The following is a 4019-nucleotide window of genomic DNA, read 5'->3' as shown; positions in this document are numbered from 1 at the left end:
CAACAGAAACTAGAACCAGTGCAAAAGACAGAGTGATAGACTTCCTAGTCCATGAAACAAGAAAAGCTGAGAGCCTTTGTCTCTGAGGTTTCATTGCAGAGTTGAGTGCCTCCTGATACTTACTTGGGATTAGAGCTGGGTTTGCTGACTCCTGGAGTTAGAGCCCAGGGCCTTCAGGATGAGGATTATGGTGGAATGGTGTGTCCTATCTGCATTTATCAGCAGTCATAAAAGAATGTTGTAATGGAGGCCTACCAGAGAGAGACCAGCCTGTGGGCACAGCTAAGAATGGCTTTCCTGACTGGAACAATTGTGCCCAGATAATCTCTCATCCTTCATTGTAACCTATTAACATCCCTAACAAACCCTGTAACTGTGAAAATGGTGTCTGACTTCCATGTGGCCATTATAATGAATGATCAGACCCAGATGAGAACTAAAAGGTTTTCAGAGGAGTCATATATTTTTGCAATTTTTCACAATAGTGGTCACATAGTATTTGCCATGTTGTGACTCATTTCACTCCTTATAAGACAGTATGGCTGGACTTTGTCTCTCATACTTCCCACCTATTATCAGGAGGGACCAGTCCCTGGAGAAAGGCATCATGACAGTTAAAGCAGAGGGTCAGTGAATAAAGGGAAGATGCCCAATGAGGTGGTTTGGAACAGTAGTAACAACAATGGTTTCAAACGCATCGTGAGATTGACACGTGATTGTGAGCGTGATAGAGGACTGGGCAGTATTTTATTCTGTTGTGCATAAAGTTATTGTGAGTTGGTACAACTCAAAGGCACCTAAAAACAACAGCAGTTTCACTCAAAATAAAGTCCTCTAGGCAATTTCATTCTATCAGATGTTTTGCAGAATTGCCATTATTATTTAACATGATGTCGTATTTCCATGGTTTGTATGTAAGCAGGAACAATAGGAAAAATAAGAATGGAAGAGGTAAACAGGAAGAGGAAGCAAGAAGAGTGTTGTTACATTGTGAGAAATGTCACAAAACAATTTGCTTTTCAAATGTTGAATGAAACACTGATTAGTTTTTAAAACTTTTAACCAAATCAATAAAAAGTGTGTTGTTGTAGTTGCTATTGCTAGGTGCACATGAGTCAGTTCTGACTCATGGTGACCTTATGCACTATAGAAGGAAAGACTGTGCATTCAGACTACTAATCATGTCACTTTGAAGGCAGTGGACAACTGTCTAAAGTCTAACATGAATCCATTAGTACTTAAGCTTTCATCCTTGGGATCATGCCAAACAATCTACCTTTTAAATTAATCCTCCAGGATGATCAAACGTTGCATCATTTAAATGACCTATATATGAGATATTCTGAAATTATTAGATGAAGAGAGAAGGGGTGCTCTGCTCATGTTTGTAATAACTCTCCAGTATTTATTACATATGTCATTTCTACGTGAACCTTACACCTGAGTAGGAACTGAACAAAATTTGGAAATAGGTTAATTTTATCTCAGGAAGAAAATGCACACAGGAAAACATACACCTAAAGATTCTGAAAAGAAATTATTATCATGTGACAGATATTGTCATTCCTTAAATAGTTCATATATTTTATTTGGAATAAAAAAATTACTATGACAAAATTTTAGACAGGTAACATAGGAAGAAAAAAATCCCACCACCTTTGGCTCTGGTAAGTATTATACTTAAAATTGGAGAGTTTTATGTCTGAACAAGGGGCTCTGATGGCTCCGTTAAAGGCTCACTGTTAACCAAAGGGTCAGCAGCCTGAACTCACCAGATGCTCTACTGGAGAAGATTTAGCAGTAGACTTACAAAAATGACAGCCTTGACGACCCTAAGAGGCCGTTCTACTCTGTCCTAAAGTGTATGTGTGAGTCAGAGGCACCTTGATAGCAACAGTTTTCATTTGGTTTAAGTCATATCAGATCAAAAGGAGACTGTTTATATATATAAATATATCTATTGATGTTGTCAAGTGCTGACTCGTTAGTTCCATTTCATAGCAATCTGTATAGGGTTTCTGAGATGAAGAAGATGGGTTTGAATAGCTGAACTTTTGCATAGCTCTACACCAGGACCAAGCTGTAGAATAAGCACTAGTCAGCTAACCACACAGTCAGAGGTTCAAACTCACAAGTCACTCCTCAGATTCCCTATACAAGATTGCTCTGAGTTGGCACCTCTTAGTTGGCACCTTAGCATTGGCACTTAACTTGTTCTTTTTAAGTGCTGCCCCATAGGTTCTGACTCATAGCAACCCTGTATATGGTTTTTGAGAGAAGCTAGTGTGTTGGAGGGGCTGGTGTGTTTGAACTACCAACTTTGTCATTAGGAGTACAGTACTTATCTTGTAGCTCCACAACAGAACTGTATATGAATGTGCATATATGTGGATAGACAGATAGATAGATAGATAGATAGATAGATAGATAGATAGATAGATAGATAGATGTTGCTGTTAAGTGTTTTCAGGTGTGTTCTGACCCATAGCAACACTGTGTAGGATTTCCAAACAGCAGCTGGTGGGTATCAGTTACAGACCTTGTGGTTCAAACTGACCTTGTAATCCAGCGGATTATCCTGCAGAGCCTCACCAGGACTCCATATATCTAGATTGTTGTTGTTAAGTGCTGTCCATTCAGTTTCAACCTATAGCTACCCTGTACAGGTTTCCTGAGGAGCCACAGGTGAGCTTGAACTGCCAACCGATATTGCAACCCAGTGTATTAAGCTGTAGCACCACACCAGGAATCCGTATGTCTAGACAGTAAGAAATAAATTTAAATATATAAAAAGTATGCATGTATTTCTCTCTCTCTCTCTCTCTCTCTCTCTCTCTCTCTCCATATTTGTTGTTGTTGTTACATGCCTTGGAACTGGTTCTGACTCAAAGTGACTTTGTATAGGGTTTCTGAGGAGTGGTTGGTGAGTTTGAACTACCAACTTTGAGGTTCAAAAGACCTTGAGGTTGAATGCTTAACCTAAGGCACCACCCCAAGACTTCTTCTCTCAACACAAAAACTGGTATTTGAGTAAACACATACAAAGAGCTGATAGAGTCAGTAATATGAGAACAATATTAATATATAGAAAATGTAACTTCCAGAAGGTATTTGATGCTGAATTGTGATGTTAAGCAAACAAAATTCCTTATTCAAATAAATATTCTTTGGTTTATATATTTAATACACTGCAGAAAGAAATAAAAGATTGACCTTTCTTATTTGCCAGTTGTATTAAAACATAACTGGAGAAAAAGTATAGTAAATGATGCATTAAAATGACGTCATATCATTGCTCACCACACATATATAATTTTATCGAGCTTGTGAAATTAATTATAATTAAGAATATAGTGTTAAGAGCATGCTTTTAGTAATAAGACAACCATGGTACAATCACTGAGTCAGCATTTACTGCCTGTGGCTTTAGATGAGTTACTCAAACTTCTTGACAATTTTCTTATCTAAAACTGTGTCTAACAGTAAAATTTATGGTATGATATTTCCTGGGGATTAGAGTTGTAGCATAGTGGTTGAAAGACAAATTACTAACCTCAAGGTCAGCAGTTCAAAACTACCAGCTATTTCACTGGAGAAAGCTGAGGCTTTCTGCTCTTGTAAGTATTTATACCCTAGGAAACCCTACACAGGATCACTATGAGTCAAAATTGACTCCAAGGCACATAACCACCAACACCATCAAAGTTGTTAACAAAGAGAAGTACTGACAATATTGGTATTTAAATTCTAATTATGTAATGTATGTTACTTTTTATTATACAGTATCCAATGTCATCTTATAACCATCTTTATGTATGGTAATAAAATTAAGATTTTGTCCAGTCATATTTTGTAAATTACTCTTAATTATCAATTTCTGGAAAGAGAGAACTTTATCTTTTTAAATGTCAGGTAATTCATATAAACCAAAACCAGTATGAAATCACTGATGCTGAATATTAACTTTAATCTGCTATAGTTTACAGAATTTACACACTATGAGGAGAAGAAATAACACT

The sequence above is a fragment of the Chrysochloris asiatica genome, unplaced genomic scaffold, assembly GCF_000296735.1.
Source record: "Chrysochloris asiatica unplaced genomic scaffold, ChrAsi1.0 scaffold00535, whole genome shotgun sequence".
Classification (NCBI taxonomy): Eukaryota; Metazoa; Chordata; class Mammalia; order Afrosoricida; family Chrysochloridae; genus Chrysochloris; species Chrysochloris asiatica.
This window is presented reverse-complemented; position numbering follows the sequence as displayed.